The 26,845-nt window shown below is 40.2% G+C and overlaps 1 protein-coding gene across 4 annotated transcripts in view; it reads right to left on the bottom strand.

Moving 5' to 3' along the window:
- LOC310888705 (nipped-B-like protein) overlaps window positions 1-26,845 on the bottom strand; it is a 196,953-nt gene that overhangs the window by 133,909 nt on the left and 36,199 nt on the right. The gene's annotated exons all lie outside the window — the stretch shown is intronic.

Here is a 26,845-nt window from a genome sequence, read left to right as displayed (position 1 = left end):
TCAGTTTTCACTAATTGTAAAGATCTAAAAAGATATCTACTAAAGATATAGTTAAAAAAAAAGTCATCACAATAATTGCAACTGCAGTTGCAAGACAACAAAATTTACAAAGATCACACATTACAATCCACTATTGTTATACTAATGAAATGACAAAAATTGAGCATGATATTGTCTAAAGACAAACAAAATAAAGGAAAGGAACTTGATTTTGTATACATCTGCCTACTATAGATAGGCACCTGTGCTAACAGTTTGTGAAAGAGTAAGAAGAATTCTTCCATAAGCATTTATGTTGCCTGCTGAAGATACTGAAATCGTGATTTGCTTACGCTTACTTTACAAATCAATATTTTTGCGAATTACATACACAATACATATAAACCAAAAAAACACTGTCATTTCCTTAGTAATCTTTATGTCATTCTTTCTTATATAGGACACCACTGCTAATAAATACTTACTATTCCAAGCAAGACAAGGAAACTGAATGTTATCAGTCTTCCTATTTAAAGTTTTCATGAACCACTGAAGTTAACTTTTCAGTTTCCTTATATACACATAACTGAATTATTTGAAGAAAAAAATACCAACACTGAGGTTAAATAGGACAGTGAGTGGACTTCCTTTGCTACACCTGCCATGGTCTCATTCTTACCTCTAAATTACATTTGTTTATTAAAAATATAGTACATTACAGGTGCAGAAACTTAGCTAAGAAAACTGCTGCAGACAGATATACTGTGTGTTTTGTGGTGGGTTTTTTTTTGTTTTGTTTTTCTCTCTTTTTTTTTTTTTAACCAGAAGAAAACAGACTTCATACACCCAGAGCAGTTTCAAATAATAGTCAAGGTTCTTTACCTGAAACAAACACCGATATACACAGGATTTCAGTAGTTTCTTAGTTGCCTAAATAAGCAATTCTTTAAAAAACAAACCAAAAAGAATCCTACAAACCCATAACTTAACTTTTCCCGTGATGGCAACAGCAAACCCACAAGAGCTACTAACACTTAAATTATACATATGATAGAAAGGCCATGTCTGATAATCCACTTCTCCCAACTGAAACTGCATCAAAACTGACTAAAGCCATGTCAGTAGACAGCATTATTGGAAATCCTGTATGCAACACTGAGGCAAGAAAAAAAAAATCTTAGTACTTTCACTTCTTAATAGCCTGGGGAAGGTATAACCATCAGATGTAGTCAATATTAACACAAGTTCCTTTCCAGTATTACTGCTGCAATAATTAAATTATACAGATATTCAATGGGAAAAATTCCTCCAAAACCAGACGCTCAAATCAGAAACCTTCTCCACAGACACATGATAAGAAACCCAAATTGGCAAGGTCCAGACCTGAGAATGTATCAAGCTAGGATGGTCAGGGGAAGAGCATTCTTTATACGAGGAGAGTAGAACAGGTTAGTTTGTTTAGCTAACAAAACCAAGGTCAAGACAGAACATGGTTGCTTTCTATATGGCAATCAAAGAAGGCTGAAAGGAAGGAATACTAAAGGCCAATGCTAACACAACAATAAATGAAGGCATGAATGCAAACAAGAAGGAAAATGAAACAGAATTTCACCATCAGAGTAGACACTTTCTGGAACAGCCTTCTACTAAGAGTAGTAGTAGAATCGTAGAATCATAAAGGTTGGAAAAGACCTCCAAGATCATCTGGTCCAACCATCACCCTACCACCAGTATCACCCACTAAACCATGTCCCTAAGCATCACATGCAGACTTTCCTTAAACACCCCCAGGGACGGTGACTCCACCACTTCCCTGGGCAATCCCTTGCAATGCCTGACTACTCCTTCTGAGAAGAAATGTCTCCTAATTTCCAACCTAAACCTACCCTGGTGCAACTTGAGGCCATTCCCTCTAGTCCTATCACTGCTTATCTGCAAGAAGAGGCTGACCCCCAGCTCCCCACAACTTCCTTTCAGGTAGTTAGAGAGAGCAATAAGGTCTCCCCTGAGCCTCCTCTTCTCCAGACTCAACAACCCCAGCTCCCTCAGACGCTCCTCATAGGACTTGTGTTCCAGACCCTTCACCGGCTACATAGCCCTTCTCTGGACATGTTCCAGGGCCTCAATGTCCTTCTTCTACTGAGGGGCCCAAAGCTGAACACAGTACTCGAGGTAAGGCCTCACCAGAGCAGAGTACAGGGGGATGGTCACCTCCCTGGTCCTGCTGGCTACGCTATTCCAGAGACAAGCCAGGATGCCGTTGGCCTTCTTGGTCACCTGGGCACACTGCTGGCTCCTGTTCAGGCGAGCATCAATCAGCACCCCCAGATCCCTTTCCTCTGCACAGCTTTCCAGCCACTCTGCCCCAAGCTTGTAGCGCTGCATGGGGTTGTTGTGGCCAAAGTGCAGGACCCAGTACTTAGCCATGTTGAACCTCATCCCATTGGCCTCTGCCCATTGACCCAACCTGTCCAGGTCCCTCTGCAGGTTCTTCCTACCCTCCGACAGCTAGACACTTTCCCTCAACTTGGTGTCGTCTGCAAACTTGCTGAGGGTGCACTCAATTCCCTTGTCCAAGTCATCAATAAAGATATTAAAGAGGATGGGCCCCAACACCGACCCCTGGGGAACACCACTGGTGACCAATCGCCAGCTGGATTTCACTCTGTTCACTGCTACTCTCAGGGCCCGGCTGTCCAGCCAGTTTTTAACCCAGCCAAGAGCGTAGCTGTCCAAGCCATGGGCTGCCAGCTTCTCCAGGAGAATACTGGGTGAAACCGTGTCAAAGGCCTTGCTGAAGTCCAGGTAGACTACATCAGCAGGCTTTCCCTCATCCACCAGATGGGTTACCTGGTCATAGAAGGAGATGCATGTTGAGCATCTAGTCCACCAACACCCCCAGGTCCTTCTCCTCAGGGCTGCTCTCAATGCATTCTCCACCCAGCCTGTATTTGTGCTTGGGATTGCTCTGGCCCAGGTGCAGGGCCTTGCACTTGGCCTTGCTGAACTTCATGAGGTTCACACAGGCCCACCCCTCAAGCCTGTCCACATCCCTCTGGATGGCATCCCTTCCCGCCAGTGTGTCAACCACACCACACAGCTTGGTGTCATCAGCAAACTTGCTGAGGGTGCACTCAGTCTCACTGGCCATGTCAGTAACAAAGATGTTAATCAGCGACGGTCCCAGTACCGACCCCTGAGGAACGCCACTTGTCACTGGTCTCCACCTGTGGACATTGAGCCATGGATCCCAACTCTTTGAGTGCAACCATCCAGCCAATTCCTTACCCACCAAGCGGTCCATACGTCAAATCCATGTCTCTCCAATTTAGAGACAAGGATATTGCTGGGGTCAAATACTTTGCACAAATCCAGGTAGATGATGTCAGTTGCTCTTCCCCTATCCACCAATGCTGTAACCCCATTGTAGAAGGCCACCAGATTTGTCAGGCACAATCTGCCCTTAGTGAAGCCATGTTGGCTGTCACCAGTCACCTCCTTATTTTCCATCTGCCTTAGCATAGTTTCCAGGAGGATCTGCTCCATGATCTTGCCAGGCACAGAGGTGAGACGGACTGGCCTGTAGTTCCCCGGGTCTTCCTTTTTTTCCCTTTTTAAAAATGGGGGTTATGTTTCCCCTCCTCCAGTCAGTGGGAACTTCACCAGACTGCCACGACTTCTCAAATATGATGGATAGTGGCTTAGCAACTTCATTTGCCAGTTCCCTCAGGACCCGCAGATACATCTCATCCGGTCCCATGGACTTGTGCACCTTCAGGTTCCTTAGACGGTCTCAAACATGATCTTCTCCTACAGTGGGCAGTTCATCATTCTCCCAATCCCTGCCTTTGCCTTCTGGGGCCCGGGCTACGAGGCTGGAGCTCTTGTCAGTGAAGACCGAGGCAAAAAAGTCATTGAGTACCTCAGCCTTCCCCATATTCCAGGTGACCAGGTCTCCCATTCCCTTCCAGTGAGGGCCCACAGTTTCCCTAGTCTCCCTTCTGTGACTGACATACCTATAGAAGCCTTACTTGTTGCCCTTGATGTGCCTGCCCAGATTTAATTCTATCTTGGCTTTAGCTTTCCTAACCTGATCCCTGACTGCTTGGACAATTTCTCTGTATTCCTTTTTCAATAATAAGGAAATAAGGAAATAATAAGGAGAATAAGGAAAAATCTTAAGTTTCACATTGTAAATTTCTATCATAACTTCTGGTATAAACTTAAATATAATCGAAGTGAGTAGAACAAATAAAATAGAAGATTCACGATGACATTTCAAGATTGAACCACTGTTGATCTTGAGGGAGAACAATGTCAAAAATCAAGGTGAGACCAAGTTAAACACTGTAGGTCATATAAAGAGATTTGATTGTGGATGATCAATAGCGCTGTTTTTTTTCCCACTTAAAAGAGCCAAGCAAAGCCTTAATTCATAACACACAAAATAACAGAAACTTTTCCTCTGAGGAACTGTGATAAATGTATATATTGATAAACAGTGATACCAAGCATATTATAAGAAAACTCCTGAACTGAATACATTACTTGCTTTCATGTCCCTCATCAGCAGAATTTGCATCAACTGAAGCTTTTGTCTCTTTTCAGTGACAAACACATTTTTTTCATTTCATTTGCAGACTATTTTGAAAAACACTGAACACAACACTTCTGTAACAGCTACCTCCTACTTCCATAGCAATTCCAGAATGTGCAAAGAGACAAAGAAGGCCAAAGTGCTTACTTCAGTCTATGAAACTTACTGTGATTACTAAGCAAACAAGTTATCCTTCTCTGCCCTTTTTCCCCACATCCAAGATTTATGTCTTCTTATTCTAGTCTGGTTATGTTCGGCTCTTTTAGGTCTATGCTTCTCCAGCCATCTTTCACAATACCCAAGGGTGTGACAGAGTCACAGGGCTGGAAAGCTGCAACTTAGCCTCTCAGAAAAGTGCACACGTGTACATGCATATGCATGTACAGAGACAGGAGAAGAAACTGGAATGAAGAATAAGCTTAAATACATACAATCAGTAACTACAGTTGGTACGCCCATGTCTTATAGAATGGGGCTTCTGCTAACTCAGAGGACACCACAAAGACAAGCCAGAAGGAAGACTGTTACACTTCCCCAAACTTTTATGAACATAGCTTTTAGGCAACTGAGGAAACAACATCTTATTGTTTTCTGACCTGCCTCTCTCCTGCCCCAACTGCTTATTATTTTCCTTGCGTCCATGATTTATATATTATTCCTGTTCCTCCATAAAATCTGGTCTGCAGCCATGCAGGTATTTCTGCAGAGCTTTCCTTTTCAGTATGCAACACAAGGAACAGCAGAAATCGAGTCACTTAAATTTGACAGGACAAAAATATTACCATCAAGTTGCCACTGCAACTACTCTCCACTACATAGGTGCATAATCCATGGCAACAAATACAGGAAATCATGTACCAGAGACATTGCATATACTTGTTTTTCCTTCTCTCTCTTCCCCCCCACCCCCACCTCTTTGAGGAAGAAGGAATAAAGGGCTACTAGCATGTTCATGGATCCACAATTTTGCATAAATCACTATTTTTCCCCAAAAATCACAGAACTGTTGATGTTGGAAGGGACCCTCTCGAGGTAATCCAACCCTCTGCTCACGCAAGTACATCAAAAGCAGATTGCCTAGGGACTGAGCAAAAAGTAAAAATAAAGGTAAAAAAAAGTCATTGTACTCAAACTGTCTACATATTTTATTTTCTTTAGCAGTAATCTTCATTATATATGGCAAAACAACCTGACTGTCTACAACAAAATAAATCCAAAGACAATTCAGCCACTTCACAACATAGAATCATAGAATATCTGAGTTGGAAGGGACTCACAAGGATCATAGAGTCCAACTCTTGGGTCCCCAAAGGACCACCCAAAAAAATCATACCATGTGTCTGAAACTGTTGTCCAAATGCTTCTTGAACTCTGACAGGCTTGGTGCCGTGACCATTTCCCTGGGGAGTTTATTCCAGTGCCCAACCACTCTCTTGGTGAAAAACCTTTTCCTGATATCCAGCCTGAACCACCCCTGTTGCAGCTTCAAGCAGTTTCCTTGGGTCCTATTGCTGGTCACCAGAGAGAAGAGATCAGCGCCTGCCCCTCCCTTGCGAGGAAGCTGTAGACCACGATGAGGTCTCCCCTCAGTCTTCTTCAGGCTGAACAAACCAAGTGACTTCATCTACTCCTCATATGTCTTGCCCTCCAGACCCTTCACCATCTTCATAGCCCTCCTTTGGACACTCTCCAACAGTTTTATATCTTTCTTATACAGTAGCACCCAAAACTGCACAGAGTACTCACAGTGAGGCCACACCAGCTCAGGGTAGAGCAGGACAATCACTTCCCTCGACTGGCTAGCGATGCCGTGCTTGATGCATCCGAGGATATGGTTGGCCCTCCTGGCTGCCAAGGCACACTGCTGGCTCATGTTCAGCTTGCTATCAACCAAAACCCCCAGATCCTTTTCTGCAGGGCTGATCTCCAGCATCTTGTCCCCCAGTCTGAACATATAGCCAGGGTTGCCCCATCCCAGGTGCAGAATCCAACACTTGCTCTTGTTAAACTTCATATTGCTGGTGATTGACCAGCTCTCTAATTTGTTCAGATCTCTCTGCAAGGTCTCACTACCCTCGATGAAGTCAACAGCTCCACCCAATTTGGTATCGTCCACTAACTTGGTCAAAAAACCTTCAACTCCTACATCCAAATTGTTTATGAAAACATTTAAGAGGACTGGTCCTAAAATGGAGCCCTGGGGAACCCCACTAGTGACAGGTCGCCATCCTGATATAACCCCATTTACAAGAACCCTCAATTGTTCATCCATCTTATTATGCTTTTACCTAACTGTATTCCGGTCATTTTGTCCAGAAGGATATTGTGAGAGGCAGTATCAAAAGCTTTACTGAAATCCAGAAAGATTACATCGACTGGCTTCCTTTGGTCAACTAGCTGGGTGATCTTGTCATAGAAGGAAACTGTTTGTTAGACATGACCTTCCCCTAGTGAACCCACATTGGCTCTGACCAATGACTGCATTGTCCTTTAGGTGCTCTTCAGTAACTCCCAGAATAATCTTCATAATTTTACCAGGCACTGAAGTAAGACTGACATAAAACATATTTTATTAAACCAAAGAATAAAGTATTTCCCAAAATCTGAGGTTACCTATTCCATAGATGAAAAGTGTAAACAAGACATTGAGCCACATAATTTAATATTTTCAGAAATTACAGAACACTATTTTTGCAACTCCTCTAAAAGAAAGCATTTTCTTCATTTTAATTTTAAATAAAAAGTTGGCAGACTTTTAGATCACAAAGGCTCCAAAGAAACTTGCATCTAACATTTCTAATCTTGACATTAGGGAAAGTTTTTGCTCTGTTACTGTCAAAGTTTGCCACATTAACCTCTTTAGAATGAGTAAACCCACGTGGAAAACAAGTTACCATGCATATAACCACACAGCAAGAGTATATACAGCTATAAAAGTCATCATAAAGTAAAAGAGCATCATCAATCCAGAAATTGTATTAAAATCTGCTAAGAATTAAGCCTACACTTAAGTTTACCAGTTTTCCAAAGCTATTCCACATTGTAGTTTTTACTTTGGCTTTTAAACCCGTTCATATATTACTTTGAAGTCAGAAACAAAGTTTCTTTTGTGAAGAGAGTTGACGTGCAATGAGTAGGGTTTTTTTGTAATCTCTGAGCCTTTTTAAATGCATCTTGCAAAAAAGAAATGGGTAACATCATCTCCAACTGGAATGGTCTTTTTAAACAAAGTTAGAAGTATCCGTAATGACAGAAGCATTTATTCCTATACAATCAGTGGAAGCAACAGTCATCATTATTCTATTCACAGAGCCATGGAACTGGAAGAGATTCAGCTTCCATATTTAACTATAACTGCTAGCACTCAATATAAGCCATAGACTTCCTATTCTTGCTTTGACAAATATGAAGACCTTTGTATAAATAAATAATAATAATAATAATAAAAAAAACCTCTGCAAGCAAATGAAGCAGATTAACTGGAAACACATGGATCCAACTTTTCTACGCCCCCAATTAGACTGTAGCTACAGTTTAGAACAACCACTACAGTTATTCAACTGGGACAAAAAAATAAAAATAAAAAACAGGTATGCTCATCCCCGAAGAATGCATCACCAACCAGCAAAGCCATGCCCTTTCTAATTGCAGGGTGAAAAATTAAAAACAAAATATAAAAAAGTAGTAAAATAGTTGTGCACTATACTAAATTGTCCATCTGCATTACAATAGTTTAAATATAAAACTTCTATTTTGTTGAACTTTCATTTAATACACTTGCAGAATTTTTACTGATGATAAACTACTGTACCGGGTCTAGCTGAGATGTAGTTAGCTTTCCCTGCAGCAGCCCATACAGTGCTGTGCTCTGCACTTGTAGCTGGAACAGCATTGGTATCACACCAGTGTTTTGTCTAATAAGAGAATAAGGTTTTTTTCTTCTCTCTGTACTTCCATGCGGCCTTTTCTTTTGTGTTTTTTTTCCCCCCCTTTCTTTTCCCTTTAATTAAATTATCCTTATCTCAACCCATGAGCCTTTTTTTTTCTTTCCATTATACTTTCTTCTTTTCCCCCCTCTTCTTTTGAGGAGTGGGAGCGAGAGAGCATTTGTGGAAGAGTTTAGCCCCCCAGCTGAGTAAAACCACAACTACCCTGAATAATACAATGTACTACAAACTGAGGCTTAAGCTTAAGCATAACATGACATTCCCATTACATTTCGTTATCAATCACTGTCTAATCAAAGCTAACTACTTCATCTGCTATACGTTTTAAATTTCCTCCTGTTCCTCTTCCTTTTGAGAATATACAACACAGTTTGCAAACATGGAATTGTAATAATTAGGACAAAATCTGAACTAGAATGCCCTGAACTTTGTTATGAATAGTAAGAGAAATGAAGAGCTTCAGTAAGATTGAACCATTTCCAGTAAGGTGCAGTGTTGGATACAGATAAAAATCTGCCCGTTCCTAAGATTTCCTCTTTTCCAGTAACCCTTCCCTAAGATCACAAAATATGATGCCTTTGACCTGCTGAAGTAACCATTATTAACAGACAGCATATAGATTCCCAAGCAAAGTGCTTGCTTCCCAAGTCTAAAGGAAACAACGCATTTTTGTCAGTTGTTCAATTCTTCCCAAGTAACTTTTACTGCATGTGACACACCTGAAACTTGTTTGATTCAAAGCAATGGTCATAACCCTTGAAACTGTTTTAGAAATGTATATAGCTGCTTGTAATGACCATCTGCCTTGCCTCAGTTCAGTTCAGTCTTCCAGGAGGACTTTGCAAGCAAGCACCTTCTCCCTAAGGGAAATTATTGTTATGTCACACAAAATGTGACAGTTCACCATCCAAAACTCAAGTGATGCTGAAAAGTGCATCCTAGGCTTAAAAAAGAAAAACACAAACACAAAAACAACTTCTTAAGATACTGGTTCTTAGAAATGCCTTTATCACACCCCTCAGTACTTCTTAGAAGAATGAGTCCTTCAAAATCGCTCCTTACAACAGATTTTAAAACTAGATGAAAAAAGAACCGGGACTTGCCATATTCCTTGAGCTGATCCCAAGTTCTCTCACTTCAGAAGGCAATTTTGGTATCTAGCCTTCACAAAGCATGCAAAATTTCTTATACAAGTGCTATTTGAATGTCCAGGTTATTATGTGAGACAAGCACTCTTGAAAAGCTATAAAAAATCACTGCCATAAAAATTTCCATCATGTTTTTCTAGCTTTTTAGAAGTAACTAGAAGTTTCTAGAAATTTCTAAAAAATTCTAAAAACTAGAAGTTTCTAAAAACTAGAAGTTTTTAGAAGTTTCTTCTTCTAGAAAGACCTCACTGCTTATTAATACATAATGGAAAAAAAGGGTTTCTAATATTAAAGGAAAGTTAAATTCCACTGCGTAGCATACAAGAATAAACTCTAGCTGAAAACCAATTCAAGATGATAATTTGAGGTAACTGGAAAGGTTAACACTAACAGTCTCCAAAGTGACAATTCCCTCTGTAGCCACTTAGGGCACAGCTCAACTTTGAAAAGCATTTAGGAGACCTATCTTATTATCTTGTGGGTTTTTCTGTTTCTTTTCCCCAAATCAAGATTGAAAACTGAAGACAATACGTCACAATTATATTTACAGATTAATTTATACCTATATATTAACTATATCAGTTAATGATATTACGAAGAGGCTACCGAGTCTGGTGGGTCCCAAAGACTACACCCTTTCCTACTTTTTCAAGTAGGATCAAATGATGCTGCGACAAGGAAACTCCAAAATATCAAAAAGGATTTTATGTCCCTTGGAAAGATGTTGAAGGGATCGGGGGGATCAGGAGCGCAAGTAGTGCTCTCCTCTGTCCTCCCAGTTGGTGACTGGGACTCAAGGAGGAAGACGAGTGAGTCAAGTGAATGATTCGCTGAAAGGCTGGTGCCATGCCCAAGGTTTGGGGTTCTGTGACCTTGGACGCACTTTTGAGGGACTGGGTGTTGTGGTTTAACCCGGTCGTCAGCTAAACACCACACAGCCGTTCGCTCACCCTCCCCCCTCCCTCTCTGGGATGGGGGAGAGAAACGGGAAAGTGAAGCCTGTGAGTTGAGATAAAGACAGTTTATTAAGACAGGAAAATAATAATAACAATAATAATAATAATAATAATGTGTAAGAAACAAGTGATGCACAGTTGCAATTGCTCACCACCCGCTGACCGATGCCCAGCCTATCCCTGAGCAGCCGGCCCCCACCCCGGCTAGCCACCCCTATATATTGTTTAGCATGACGTCAGATGGTATGGAATACCCCTTTGGCCAGTTTGGGTCAGCTGTCCTGGGTCTGTCCCCTCCCAGCTCCTGCTGCACCCCTAGCCTGCCCGCTGGCAGGACAGAGTGAGAAGCTGAAAAGTCCTTGACTTGGTGTAAGCACTGCTCTGCAACAATTAAAACATCAGCATGTTATCAGCGCTCTTCTCATCCTAATCCAAAACATAGCACCCTACCAGCTACTAGGAGGAAAATTAACTCTGTCCTAACTGAAACCAGGACACTGGGCATGCTGATGCCAGATGGGGCGCAGCTGACCAGGTGGGGCAAGAGTGTTCTGGGCGGTAAGCTGACTGGCCTTACCAGGAGGGCTTTAAATTAGATGCAGTGGGGGAAGGGGATGCATCTCTGAGTGAAGAAAGCATACCTTATCACTCTAAGTAACGGCAGGGAAATACTTGTGAACTGCCCCAGTGCAATCAGAAAGGGTTCTAGAAACACGGTACGAGATTGCCCAGCTGAGGTGCCTCTACACCAATGCACACAACATGGGAAACAAGCAAGAAGAATTGGAAACCATGGTGCAATTAGACAACTATGACCTGATTGCTATCACAGAAACATGGTGGGATGGATCACACAACTGGAACACTGCAATAGAGGGCTACAAGCTCTTCAGAAGGGATAGACAAGGAAGGAAGGGATGGGGTGTTGCCCTCTACATTAGGGAAGAGATTGATTGTGATGAGTTGCCTCTGAGAAACAGCCATGGACAAGCTGAGAGCTTGTGGGTGACAGTTAAGGACCATACCAATAAAGACCGCACCAATAAAGGACAGCTTGTGGCTGGGGTCTACTACAGGCCACCCAATCAAGGGGAGCCTGTGGATGAGGCATTCTTCAACTACAAGAAGCATCGTGCTCACACACTCTCATCCTGATGGGGGACTTCAACCACCTGGATGTCTGCTGAGAAACCTACACAGCAGGCTGTAAGCAATTCAGGAAATTCCTACAGTGCGTTGAGGATAACTTCCTGGCCCAGGTATTAGACAAACCAACCAGAGGAGAAGCATCTTCCTGGTACTCACCAACATGGAAGAGCTCATTAAAGAGATCAAGATTGGAGGCAGGCTGGGCTGCAGTGACCACACCCTGGTTGAGTCTGTGATCTTGAGGAATATGGGCCTGGCAAAGAGCAAAGTCAAGACCCTGAACTTCCAAAGAGTAAACTTCAAGTTATTTAAAGACCTTGTAACTGAAATCCCCTGGAACACTGTCTTTAGGGACAAAGGAGCTGAACAGAGCTAGCAGCTCTTTAAGGATGTTTTCCTTAGAGTGCAAGAACTCTCCATCCCGCTGTATAAAAAAGGGGGCAGGGAGGGCAGACAACCAGGATGGCTGTGCAAGGACCTGCTGGTCAAACTGAGGTGCAAGAAGGAAATACACGGGCAGTGGAAGCAGGGACACGTGGCCTGGGAAGAGTACAGGGATGCGGTCTGGATGTGCAGGGATGGGATCAGGAAAGCCAAGGCAAAGACGGAACTAAGCTTGCCAGAGGATGCAAAGAATAACAAGAAGGAATTCTATAGGTACATTGGCCAGAAAAGAAAGGGCAAGTTGAGTTTTCCCTTGCTGATAAATGAGAAGGGAGAACTGGTAGCAACAGACATGGAGAAGGATGAGGTACTGAACAAACCTCTAGGCAAGGGCTGGGGTTGTGGAGTCTCCTTCTCTGGAGACTTTCAAAACCCGCCTGAACGCGTTCCGGTGTGACACGATTTAGGTGTTCCTGCTCCAGCAGGGGGATTGGACTAAATGATCTTTCACGGTCCCTTCCAATCTCTAATATTCTGTGATTCTGTGAAAGCCAAGGCAAAGATGGAACTGAGCTTGGCAAGGGATGCAAAGAATAACAAGGAGGGATTCTATAGGTACATTTGGCCAGAAAAGAAAGGCCAAGGAGAGTGTACCCCCTCTGATGGATGAGAAGGGAGAACTGGTAACAACAGACATGGAAAAGGCTGAGGTACTCAACAACTTCTTTGCCTCAGTCTTCACTGACAGCCAGGCTTCCCAAGTCATTCATTTCCCTGAACCTGTAGATGGAGGCTGGGGGAGCAAAGTCCCACCCACTGTAAGTGAAGACCAGGTTCAAGACCACCTGATGAAACTAACCACTTACAAGTCTATGGGGCCTGATGACACGCATTCCAGGGTCCTGAGGGAACTGGCTGATGGAGTTGCCAAGCCTCTCTTCATCACATTTGAAAAGTCCTGGCAGTCAGGCGAAGTCCCTGGTGACTGGAAAAAGGGAAACATCACGACCCTTTTTTAAAAAGTGTGGAAAGGAGGACCCGGGGAACTACAGACCGGTGAGCCTCAGCTCTGTGCCTGGAAAGATCACGGAACAGATCCTCCTGGAAGGAACGTCAAGGCACATGCAGGACAAGGAAGTGATCCAGGACAGCCAGCATGGCTTCACCATGGGCAAATCGTGCCTGACCAATCTGGTGGCCTTCTATGATGGAGTGACTGCATCAGTTGACAAGGGAAGACCGAGCGATGTCATCTACTTGGACTTCTGCAAGGCCTTTGGCACGGTCCCACATGACATCCTGATCTCCAAATTGGAGAGAGATGGATTTGAAGGGTGGACCATTCAGTGGATAAGGACTTGGCTTGATGGCCACACCCAGAGAATGGTGGTCAACGGCTCTATGTCCAATTGGAAGCCAGTGACAAGTAGTTTCCCTCAGGGGTCTCTCCTGGGACCGATACTGATTAATATCTTTATCAACGACAGACAATGGGATCAAGTGCACTCTCAGGAAATTTGCAGATGACAACAAGCTGAGTGGTGCAGTCGATACAACAGAAGGAAGGGATGCCATCCAAAGGGACCTGGACGTGCTGGAGAAGTGGGCCCACGTGAACCTAATGAGGTTCAGCAAGGCCAAGTGCAAGGTGCTGCACATGGAACAGAGCAATCCCGGACATGAGCACAGACTGGGAGAAGAACTCATTGAGAGCAGCCCTGCAGAGAAGGACTTGGAGCTTCTGATTGATGAAAAACTCAACAAGAGCCAGCAGTGTGTGCTTGTAACCCAGAAGGCCAACTGCATCCTGGGCTGCATCAACAGAGGAGTGGCCAGCAGGTCAAGGGAGGTGACTGTCCCCCTATACTCTGCCCTTGTGAGGCCCCACTTGGAGTCCTGCATCCAGGTCTGGGGTCCCTGGCACAAGAAGGATGTGGAGCTGTTAGAGCGGGTCCAGAGGAGGGCCACAAAGATGATCAAGGGGCTGGAACACCTCTCCTACGAAGAGGGGCTGAGAGAGCTGGGGATGTTCAGCCTACAGATGAGAAGGCTCCGGGGGGACCTCATTGCAACCTTTCAGTGCTTGAAGGGGACTTATAAGAGATGGAGAGCGACTCTGCTCAATCAGATACTGACAGGATGAAGGGGAATAGTTTTAAACTAAAAGAGGGGAGATTTAGATGAGAGGTTAGGAGGAAATTTTTCACTCGGAGGGTAGTGAGGCAGTGGAACGGGTTGCCCAGAGAGGTTGTAGGTGCCCCATTCCTGGAGGTGTTCAAGACCAGGTTAGATGAGGCCCTGGGCAACCTGACCTAGTGGGTGGTGTCCCTGCCTATGGCAGGGGGGATTGGAACTAGATGATCTTTGAGGTCCCATCCAATCCAAGCCATTCTATGATTCTACACCAGTACAAAAATTAGAGAGCATAGCCCCTTATGAAGCAGAATTTTTATGAAATATTAAGCTCCAATGAAATATAACAAAACCAAAGAATTTTCAACAGTACAATAGCGATTTATTTACTTATTTTACACCATTGTTTATGAGAACCACTTTGCAACTTTCTTCTGTTTCCATGGGATATCAGTACCACTTTTATAACTGTCTTTTCCTTTTAGAATTAATACAAGTTCTGTTATAGTGAAATTCAGCACCAATCTAAATCCAGTCTCTTATTACCATGTTTCTTTCTTAGAATGAAGTATCAGTGCAGACTGGGTACATAAGGATGGTAGGATATGGCTTTTAAAACACTGTTCTTCCTTTAGAGGATATAGTTGTCATCACAATTTCCAGTAACACACTGAAGAACTTTAAAGATGATGCTTTAAATCAAAATTCCATTGAAGAAACGTGTTCTAGATACTATTGACTCAGAAGAATCTGATGGAAAGAGATGGTCAGCAACAATTTGGTTATGGAAAGAGTATTATTTATTACAAAATGGTTTATATGCACAATCAACTTTAAAGCAGAAACACTGACAAAACCAAGCCCCCAATAATTTACCAAATACGTAATGGCTTTCCAAGGAAAAATAAGAGGGGTGAAAAAGATATTTTAAATTAATAAAATTAGCACATGTGAAAAAACATTTTTTTTAATTGCCATGTGTTATACTGCTTCCTATTTATGCTAATGCAAGAGCATTAAAAGTAAAGAGGTGGTAAAGTATCTAAGCAATAAATTGTAATTTCTGAAGTATATGTGGGACAAGAAGCAAATGTTGCATTTCCTGCCAATAAAATATACATGAACGATAAGTTACTGAAGTCAGGAAGTAATGCTATAAAAGAAATCTATGATAGATAGCTGGCACTTAACAGCTGTGATGTTTTGCACAAGTTTTTCTGTCTTAAGGGAATTAATTATGTATGGAAAAAATCATAGAATGGGTAAGATTGGAAGGGACCTCTGGAGGCCATCTAGGCCAATCCCCCTGCTCAGAGCAGGGTTAGCTACAGCAGCTTGCCCAGTGCTGCATCCTGTCAGGTTTTGAATAACTCCAAGGATGGAGATTCTATGACCACCTCTAGGCAACCTGTTGTAATGCTTGACCACCCTTAGAGTCAAAAGGTTTCTTTCCATGTCTAAATGAAAATTCTTGTATTTCAGTTTGTGCCCATTGTCTTATCTTGCCACTGGATATCACTGAGAAGAGTTTGGCTCTGTCTTCTTTACTGCCTTCCCATCAGGTATCTTAACACATTGATAACATCCCCCTGAACCTTTTCTACCTCAGGATGAACTGTCCCAGCTCTTTCAGCCTCTCCTCAAACACTAGATGTTTCAGTCCCTTAACAATATTCATGGCCATTTGATAGACTCACTTCCATATCTTTATGTGTTAGGGAGCGTTAAACTGAACTGAGCATTCCAAATGTGTCTCACCACTAATGAGTAAAGAGGAAGAATCACCTCCCTTGACCTCCTGGCAACACTCTTCTCAAAGCCAGGACCCTCTTTTTTTTTCTTTTTTTTTTTTTTTTGCCAACCTGCTTCCCACCCAGTTAGCCCCTAGCCTGCATGGGATTAACCATCCCCATGGGCAGAACTTGGCATTTCCCTTTGTTGAAGTGACTGATGCTCCTGTCTGCTCATTTCGCTAGCATGTCAAGGTCCCTCTGAATGGCAGCACACCAATCTGGTATATCAACTACTTCTCCCCACTCTGCAAACTTTCTGAAAGTGCACTCTGTCCCATCACCCAGGTCATTAACGAAGATGCTAAACAGTACTGGCCCCAGTATCAACCCCTATGGTACACCAGTAGTGACTGGCTTCCAGCTACAATTCATGCCCTTGTTGACGAAGCCCATCAGTTCAGCCCATTTTTGATCCACCTCACTGCCTGCTTGTCTAGTCTGTACTTCATTGGTTTGTTCCTGAGGATGTTGTGGAACAGTGTCAAAAGCCTTACTAAAATCAAAAATGAACCCTCATCCATACTGCCAGTCATCTTATCACAGAAGGCTATCAAGCTTATTAAGCATGATCTCCCCTCCATAAATCTATGCTGATTACTCCTGATCACCTTCTGTCCTTCATGCATTTGGAAATAGTTTGCAGGATTAGTTGTCGCATCATTTTCACAGGACAGGAATTGAGGTAAGGTTGACTGGCCCTTAATTTCCCAGATCCTCTCTTTTGCCCTTCCTGAAGACAGAGATGACGTTTGCTTTCTTTCAGTCCTCAGGTGCTTCCCCCAGTCACCTTGATCTTTCACGGATTATTGACAGTGGTCTTGCAATGACATTGGCCAGTTCCCACAGCATTCATGGATGCATCCCATAAGGTCCCACAGACTTGTGCATGTCCAGTTTGTTCCCTAGTGTGTTCCTCCTCCACCAAGGGTAAGTCTTCATTGCTTCAGGCCTTCCCACTGACATTCCTAGTGCTTGGGATTCCTGCAGGCTGGTCTTACCAGTAAAGACCAAGGTGAAGACGACATTGCATACTTCACCCTTTTCTATGTCCCTTGTTAACAGGTCCCATTCAGCAGGGAGTTAAAGTCACCCTGAGGACTAGGGCCCGTGAACTTGAGGATTTTTCCGGTTGTCTAAAGAAGGCCTCATCTACTACTACTACTTTTTTTTTTTTTAACACCAAGAATTAAATAAATACAAAAAGATTACTACAGATGGTGCTTGTGAGTGTATAACTTACATACAACAGATTTCAAAGCGTATCTAGAATGACCTGTGGGAGACTTTATAATATAAATCAGTGATGAAGAAAAGAAAGGCAATTAAATTAAATCTTCAATTATATGAATATAAAATATCTAAATACATTTAGCCTTTAAGTAACAGCAGCACTGAATCCTCTACAGAAATATCAAAAAGTCAGAAAGATCTCCAGTTACAGGAGAATTCAGATGACTATCTGAATTTTACACAATTGCTAGAGTCTTGACAAGAACTTTAAGACAGTTTTCCACTTCTTAGCACGTTTTATTGTCAAATACAGGAGACTATCCAAAATACAGGAGCTGCTTCAAGCAGCATGATTAAGCTACTAAGCTAAAGTAGCTACAGCATAAATTTGAAATCTGTGACAAGACAAAACTATATTGCAGGTATGGAAAGAACAGCAATTCTTTTTTAAAATTTAATGTGAAAAAATATTATTTGTTTTTAATACTGAGGCTGCAAAAAATGCTAAAGAAAATTAACACCCATTGATTTCTGCTACAGAGTAATTACATAAAACCTTCATATAAAAGAAAAAATGATTAAAGGAATATATATACACATATTTGTATGTGTGTATATACATACACACACTGATTGGGCTGTTTATACACATAGAAACCAATATACAGCTGATATTAAATGCCAGGATTTGTTTGGCTAAATTTGAAAGTGGTGATTATAAGATCTGAAAAACAACTAGCCAAATATACATAAGTTCTTCGAGTATAACAAAGGTAGAAAGTGCTGAATAAGTGTAATTTATGCAGACACTTAAAAAGAATCATGATAGCATCTGTCTATACAAAAAGAGAAGTAAGCAAAATAGTATCTCAAACTTTTAGATAATGAACATATAAAGGGTAATTATATTTCAATTATTTTACATTTTATTTAAAATAAATGACAAGGATTTGATAGAATTGATCCAACAGTTTTGAAGGTACTGAAAATCAAACTATAAACTGAAAAATGCAAATAATCAAGAACAAGTTCCTCAAAGGATGCATAGTGGTCAAAACTTCACAGTTCTTTCAAAAAGGCACTAAATTATCTTGTGCTTTATATACCACCAAGCCCTACTTTCAGTATCTGAAAAAGTAGTTTAAATATTAGTTTAAAACTAATAAATATGCAGATATGAAACTCAGAAACAAAACTTCACAACTCATGAAAATTTAAAATTATTATTTAAAATCCAATAATCCAAACATGAGAAGCATGACTATAGATGGTTCTTGTGAATATACAATTTACATACAACCAGTTTCAAGTTGTTTCTAGAATTATCTGTAAGAGATTTAGTAATAGAAATTGGTGACCAAGCAGAAGGAGGCAAATAAAAGTTCATTAAGGCACAAAAACTGAAAAAAGGAGGAGTAAATGATCAGAGCTTAGCATAGACACTTATCAGGTACTCAACAATGTTTTCAAAGGCATTATCAAAATCTGCCACAAATTGCTTATCTTGCTTCAATTACACCATTTAATATTAAATGTCTTTCCCAAACTAGAAAACTGGCAAAATGACAGCTGGAGATGAATAGAAAAGAATAATAGTAAGTCAGGAGGACATCAACTAATGATTAGGGGGCTAAAGTGAGGAGGAGATGGCCTATCCTTCACTGCTAAAAACGTACAAAGACTCTCACAGTCCAGTGTTGAAAAGCACAGAACTTCACAGTCTGTCTTTAACTAGTATAAATAACTACAAACTAAGGAAAGAGACATCATTATGAAATATTTAAAAGAAAAACAGGCAGTCAAAAAGTAGTCAGTTTTCTTCTGATTTCTGCTTCAGTCTGCATTTAAGACAAAAAAAAGGCACAATTCTCTAGTTCAACACCTTCTGTTGAGATCACATTTATTAATATATTTCATATCAACTCACTGACAGAAATTACCCATCAGCAAAAGCTGTATGTCTATTAGGACCACCAAGAAACCATCACAAATATATAAATTCATAACAAATGTGTCTGCAAGTTTCTAGTGCATACTCCATCTTAGTAAACTATATGACAGATTAAGTCTCCTTATCTGAAATACTATCTTCCATTTGAAAAATCTAATTTTATAACGCAAAGAAAGAAAAAGGCCAAAATAAACAGTTATAACCATGAGGAGAAAATTAGTTTACATGGAGAGGGTGTTTGTAGATAAGCCTTTGCAGAGGTAACCACTTATGTAGAAAGTGAAATGCAGCTGGGAATTGCAATATGCTTACTCTATGATAAGATGATTAATTAAAAGGGTTAACAACAAATAGCATTGCTTGAAATCATTATTAAACTAGAAAAGCAAATATTACACATAAGTGAAGGTGTTAAGAATGAAATGCTCCTACAGCTGCATTAAAATTTGCAATTTTTAGTGTTATTTCATATACTGTAAATTTAAGAATTACCAGACCATAAATTGATTAAATGACTGTTGGGGTACAGCAGTGTAGTGCAATAGATTTTTAAAACGTGAAGGAAAAATAGACTGAAATATTCTGTCCCCAAAACAGAAACTTCCACCCCCAAAAAAAATTAGCAATGAAAATGCCTCTTGAACAAATCAGCTGCAAATGAATGACTTTCATTTTTCAGATAGCCAATGACACATAACATGAACTCCAAAATACCAACTATGAAGGTGGGGAGGCACTGGAACAGGTTGCCCAGAGAAGCTGTAGATGCCCCATCCCTAGAGGTGTTCAAGGCCAGGTTGGATGGGGCTTTGGGCAACTTGATCTGGTGGGAGGAGGTATCCCTGCCTATGGTAAGGGGTTGGAACTAGATGATCTTTAAGGTCCCTTCCAACCCAAGCCATTCTATGATTCTATGATCCTCAACAGATAGCAGGATATGCCTGCAGTAGAGAAAATGCAGCATACCCACCACACAGAAAATAGTCCTTAGTTCAATTAATAATGCGTATTACTAGCCTACTAGCCTTACAGTTAAGAGGTTAACAAGAGAAAGAAAAGTTTGTTTACTTCAAAATTGTGGTTAAAATGATAGAAAGGCATTATAACATCCCCCGCTTAACAATACAACATACAAACAATTCTGTTTGCTTCAGTACAATTTCTTTAAAGTACATAATATTTAAAGAGTTCAAGCTTTGTATGGCCATGCTTTCTAGAAAGTATCAATGTACTTTAAAACTATGTTTTAAAATCAGATATTGCTAATTTGCTGTTCGTGTTTTACAAGTTCCTTCCAAGAGGCATAAAAGTGTGAGCATATATTGCATAGCTCCAAGCAATTAAGATGATTTACCTTTCAAAGTACCTTGCTTTAAGTAGAAGGGTTAAATAATTGAAGCCTTTCTTGTTCTCCACCAAAGTAAGATTTATTTTTTTTTCTGAAATATGCTCCTCTCTGGTATCTTACTCCTAAGTCAGTGATTCATGTGCTGTGCTAAGATTTTTTTCTGATTGAAAATTTCACATTAAAGTATCACTTATTTGAGAAATTTACCACTCACTTGGCAAGAAAAAATTTATCATCAGTTCATACAAACAGAAACACTGCATACCCAGTCCTGCTGAAATTATCATATGGTATACGTATTGCGCAAGGTGAAAGCATGACATTTACTTGTGTACTATATTATAAGGGTTTTCCAAAAACCCATGATGGATAGGGAGATGATCACGAATGATGACAACAGTCTAGCAAGACTATGCACTGCAAAAGATTATGGGGAACATTGCTACACCAGGGACCAGGGTATGTTTGGAAAACTACAGGGTGCTGTGGAGCTTTGTTGGGTGCACACTACAGGGCAGCAATAATAAATTCAGCATTTTTCATCCAAAAATAAAAGATTTTCAACCTGCATTTAAATGACGTGCATTACAAAATGTTATGTATATAGCTAGAACATGAATATCTGTTAATCATGAACATGAACATCAGCTAATCATGAACATCTGTACATGCAGACGTTGAAAGCTTTAGACATTCTCTACCTTCCAGCACAAGATGGTTTTTGATGGAGAAGTGGAAGGCTTTGCCTGTACATTAACACTCTAGAGCAGCATTTAAACCAGAATATGTGGCCCACTGTATCTGTGTACCGACTACTGGAGAATACAAGCTTATTGCATTATCTTGAGGTTATATTTACACATTTTCCACAGTTCAAAGGGTTTAATTTTGCAGGAAGAGAAATTAAAAAAAAAAAAAAAAAAAAGCTCAGTTCCTTTCTAGTGACCTGAAAGTGCTGTGACTCCTCATACTAAGTAACTGACCCAATATCACCTGAATGGAGGTTTACATGTCTAAATTTCCAACCAAAGGATTAGATACCTCATTTAAATTAAGAACCTAAACTTTTAAAATAGGTAATATTTTAAACAGTCAAAACAAATCTGTAACAGAAAAAATTGTGAACAGTGCCTGGAATAAAGAAACTCTCTGCAACCAAATGACTGTTTCTTAGAAAATACTGGAAAGATATAGTTTTAAATACTGTTATGAGGTAAGATCATGGTTTCTAAACCAGCAACTAGTGAAGAGCCTCAAATTGCCTTGTCTTCACTGACCAAGAAGATGGGTTTCAGGGGCTTTGGGAACTGATTTCAGAAATAGAAAGGGGTATAAGGAGATAGCGATGATTCTATACAGGAAGATGAGCATCCACTATCAATTTTCATTTTAATTTTTTTTTCTTTACCTTAAGTTAATAGGATTTATCTAACCTTATGTTAGATAAAACTGAATGAGAATAAACTGTAGGTGTGGGCCACAACAAAACATGCATTACCTAAACTATACTCAACTGAAGCTTCTTCTGGGCAAGAAGTACAGGAGAAAAAAACAAACAAACAAGGAACTCCTTTCCAGATATGGCTACCATGTCATCAAAAACACTTGTATAGGTCCAAGTAAGCCTATTAAAAAGGTCTCTACACACATACAATAGAACATCCTCCAGTAGCCATCTTTCCTTCATTGTACCTATACAATGTACATTACAGCTCTTCAAAACATCAGCATAAGACTGAGCGAAAATATTCACATACACTTTCAACAGTGCTGATTCAGAAAGTTTGCTGACTAAAAAAAAAAATCATTTGTAAAGTAAGACTTTATGCAAAGTGAACAAAAAGTTTACAGTGGGTATTATGTAGTAAAGAAATCAGTCTCCTAAATATAGTCTAAGCTGTCCTCAAATGCACACAAGTCTTTCAAAAGAAGATAATCCATCATAAGGTTTAGTCTTCAACTTCTATAAGTCCACAAAGTTCTACGTGACTTCAAAGATCTCACAATCTATTTTTTTGTTAAATGATGACATCATAATTATTGTACATATTAATTACTGGCCATGATCCTGAGGTACCCAGCCTCAGTGTTCTATGCAGGGAAGCAACAATTCAAGCTTGAAGACAATGAAACCACATATAAAAAGAAGATACAGAAAGCAGAAAAACTACCTACAAAGGCTTGCCATAAGGAAGAGAGGGAGGAATGTGTAAAGCAAGAAAGGAATCAAAGCCAGTACTTTCAATTTTAACATCACTATCTAAAATAGGGATTTTGGCTTAAATAGAATTGATATTTAGGTGTTAAACTACTTCAATTTCTTAACTGTTTAACTAAATTTAATGGGTAATCTGAAAGAAAGAGGTAACAGTAATCTTTTAAAGATCATTTGCAAAAAAACTTCAAAACATCCACTAAAATATTTTGCCACAATAAAATGCAATTTGATAAACACTCATCACCTTCTTGTGCTGGGGAAGGATGTTGTGCACAAGAAGGATGTGGGTCTGTTAGAGCGAGTCCAGACGAGGGCCATGAAGGTGATCAAGAGGCTGGAGCACCTCTCCTACGAAGAGGGGCTGAGAGAGCCGGGGCTGTTCAGCCTACAGATGAGAAGGCTCCGGGGGGACCTCATGGAAGATTTTCAGTACTTGAAAGGGACTTATAAAAAAAGATGGAGAGCAACTCTTTGCTCAATCAGATAATGACAAGACAAGGGGGAATGGTTTTAAACTAAAAGAGGGGAGATCTAGATTAGAGGTTAGGAGGAAATTCTTCACTCCTAAGGTGAGGAGGCACTGGAACAGGTTTCACAGAGAGGTTGTGGATGCCCCATTCCTGGAGGTGTTCAAGACCAGGTTAGATGAGGTCCTGGGCAACCTGACCTAGTGGGTGGCGTCCCTGCCTATGGCAGGGGGGTTGGAACTTGATGATCTTTGAGGTCCCTTCCAACCCGACTCATTCTATGATTCTATGGGGGCCCCAGACCTGAACACAGTACTCTAAGTGGGGCCTCACGAGAGCAGAGTAGAGGGGGACAATTGCCTCCCTCGACCTGCTGGCCACTCCTCTTTTGATGCAGCCCAGGATACAGTTGGCCTTCTGGGCTACAAGCACACACTGCTGGCTCATGTCGAGCCTTTCATCCACCAGAACCTCCAAGTCCTTCTCTGCAGGGCTGCTCTCAATGAGTTCTTCTCCCAGTCTGTACTCATGTCTGAGATTGCTCTGGCCCACGTGCAGCACCTTGCACTTGGCCTTGTCGAACCTCATGAGGTTCACGTGGGCCCACTTCTCCAGCATGTCCAGGTCCCTTTGAATGGCACCCCTTCCTTCTGTTGTATCGACTGCACCACTCAGCTTGTTGTCATCTGCAAACTTGCTGAGGGTTCACTCAATCCCTTTGTCTATGCCGTTGATGAAGATATTGAAAAGCACCGGTCCCAAGACAGACCCCTGAGCTTAGGCTTTAATACACCAAAAATTAGACAACAAACCACTGTGAAATAAAAGCAGACTTCTAATACACAGAAACATTGGTAAAGATATAAAGAATCTCATTGAAGTGCTATTGACTGTATAATAATAATATGTCTTTCAAAAAGAAGCATCTCTCAGAGCTTATTCCATTTTAGAAATTACAATACAAAATTTTGTCTCACGCTCCATGTCTGCTCTTACATAAGAAATACACAATTTCTAATTGCAGATAATTGCAACTTCTCCAGTAATTCTGATTGGACATAAGGCATTTAAAAGTTTGGGGGTAATATTACTACCCTTCTGAAAAGTGACACAGAATTAGTAATGATCATCAACAGCCAGGATCTCAATGTAAGATTTCTTCTGAACTGCTGAACCTTTTATCATAGCTTTTCCATGCAACTAAAATCTTGTCTTTCAAAACCTCTATGAAATTAATGACAGGTCTTTTTTTTTTTTTTTTAAATTATCTACTTAAGTTCAATTTCCCACCAAAGCACCAAAATTCCTCTCCTTATAAAGAATATCTTATAAGAGGGAAATCAAGTGTCTCCTCAGGTTTAATGCTGATCAGCTTATAGTAAGCTTCATTCTACATCTTTCAGGTATCAGATATCTAAGGATTAACAAAAATGTTAAACCCTTCCATCTTCTGAAGAGACAATCCCCAGGAATCTTGTATTAATAAATGTCTATCCTAAAAATCACAACACTGGCTTATTCTGGGTATGGTTAAAGCCTCCAGATATATTTTAAATAGGTAAATTAAGATAAACGCTTATGACAGCATTAAATACAAAGTCTATATCTATCAAATACAAAGTCTATATCTATCATGTAGTCAAGATAAAAACTACGCATAATCCTTTAACACTTATTTTACACACTTCCTACTCGTTTCTGTTGGAATGCTGCCTCAGAAAGCTAAACAAATGCTGGCCCTTGCAAAACTGAAGCATATGACAGATTAAAAAAAATGTTTAACACAGAACTACTAAATAATCCAAAATTCAATTTCAAATGTTAGCTACAGAGTTTCTGAATGCAAAAAATTACACTGTCAATTGCTGGATTGCTGCTTTATTCTACCTGTGCAGATACTAAGATTTTCTTTTACCTGTGAACACAAGTGAATGTTTTACAAATTATTTTGCATTGTTGATATTATTCAGCAATACTTTGTATGATTTATAAGAAACTACAAGACTGACCAGTAATCAGCACAGACTGAAAATTTTGTTTTTTCTCTTTACCAGATTACTGAGGACTAAATAAAAAACATCTTGTTACAATTTTAATATTCTAACATAACTAAAGAAAGATTTCAAATATACAATACAGCATTTTCACATTGGAAATGCAAATGCAATGCAGCACTTCCAATTTGACATTACATGAAGGTCATCTAGATTTAAACTACAGATGGCACAGATGATAATGACAGTGGTGCAGTGGTAAGTACCTACCAATGATTCTTGAATATTTTGGAAGTGAGGGAAGCCACTGCTGGTAAATCCACAGGTTTTTTAAGTCATCTGCTCCTCCTCAAAATCAGCTGTTGTACATTGCACAGTCAACACATCTCTCAACCTTCACCTTGCAAGTGCCACAAAACTCATTCTTGCTCAAGCCAAGTGCTGGGAAGTATTTAAAACACTGTGAGAACCTGAACCACTTGCTTTTTTTCCAACAAACACTAAATACATAGAGTAGGAGAAAAAGAGGCAAGTCATTTTACCTTATAAATTACTCTTTGCCACCAATGAAAACTGACAGTAATCACTTCCATAAATGTAAAGGAGAATGGATATTTATCATTTTAATACACACACGCTGAAGAATTTAATGCAAAAAGAAAGAAATTTATCAAGTTGAGAAGAACTCTATGTAAAGAAATAACCAGAATAATGGAAATGAATGTCTTCATGATTTGGGTCAGAAATGTTTCTCTATTATAAACTCTATTTTTTAGACTATAAAAAGAAAGGATGTGGGAATTTAAGAACTGTATTTCTGCAAAAACTGCTGGGGGGGGGGGGGGCATTTTGCTCTCTAAGTGTATCTCCTAGTAACAAAGCAGCCTAAAATTGAAAGATTTGCTGTCTCAAAGTGGTGTCTCAGTATTTCCAGAACAACAGAACAGTTTTAAACAACTAATGTGTAAACCTGTAATCTGAAAACTCTGGCACATTTCACAGAGTTCAAATATTTTACCAGGAATGGAAAGAACCAAAGCATTAGAAGCCAGAAGCTCTAGATATAACCCAATACACTTTCTCTGCTTTTCTCCCTGGTATAGGGAGATATAGACAAAGATCAAACAAAGCTGTTCCACATGCAGCAGGACTAATGCTGACTTATTTTATAAAGATTTGTTGGATAGCTACCAACTTAAAATTGACAAGTGATACAAATAACTTTATTATTATTATTATTATTGACATTAAGAAAACCAAAATTTTAAACAGCTTGTAGATCCATTTTCAGAACTTTTATTTACTAATAATCTTTTAATGTTTAACACTGCTTTACAATAAAAGTGCATTCCTTCTAGCACTTGCCTACAAAATGAGATACTGTAACAGCATACAACTTTCTAGTAGTGAAGAGAATAAAATATGTTCTTTAGAAAATATCAAATTGTATTTCTTAAATTTCACTACCATGAAAGAACACTAAGTTAATGCTACATAACAGCCTCTATCTACCAGAAATGTCCATCTACAAGAACAGAGGACATAAAATAA

This window comes from Anser anser (genome assembly GCF_964211835.1).
Source record: "Anser anser genome assembly, chromosome: W".
Classification (NCBI taxonomy): Eukaryota; Metazoa; Chordata; class Aves; order Anseriformes; family Anatidae; genus Anser; species Anser anser.
The sequence above is the reverse complement of the archived record's forward strand: the minus strand, read 5'-3'. Positions and strand labels throughout refer to the sequence as shown.